Raw genomic sequence first — 250 nt, forward strand, 5'->3', positions numbered from 1 at the left:
TAAATAAATTAGTTTAATATAATATTTTTAAATTTATATTATATAGTATAATTATTTTAATTTTTTACACATTGTGCCAATCTTAGTCTAGACAGTAGGAAATTTGAAAGTGAAATATTCCAATCTTATTTAATACAGACTCGAGAACTTTGCAGGAAGTTACACTAATATATTATACAAGTGCTTTGCACATGCGTCCATTGAATTTGTTCATCAATTTCACAGAAAAAATTGAAAAGGGAATCATTTT

This window comes from Arachis ipaensis, chromosome B03 (genome assembly GCF_000816755.2).
Source record: "Arachis ipaensis cultivar K30076 chromosome B03, Araip1.1, whole genome shotgun sequence".
NCBI classification, from domain to species: domain Eukaryota; kingdom Viridiplantae; phylum Streptophyta; class Magnoliopsida; order Fabales; family Fabaceae; genus Arachis; species Arachis ipaensis.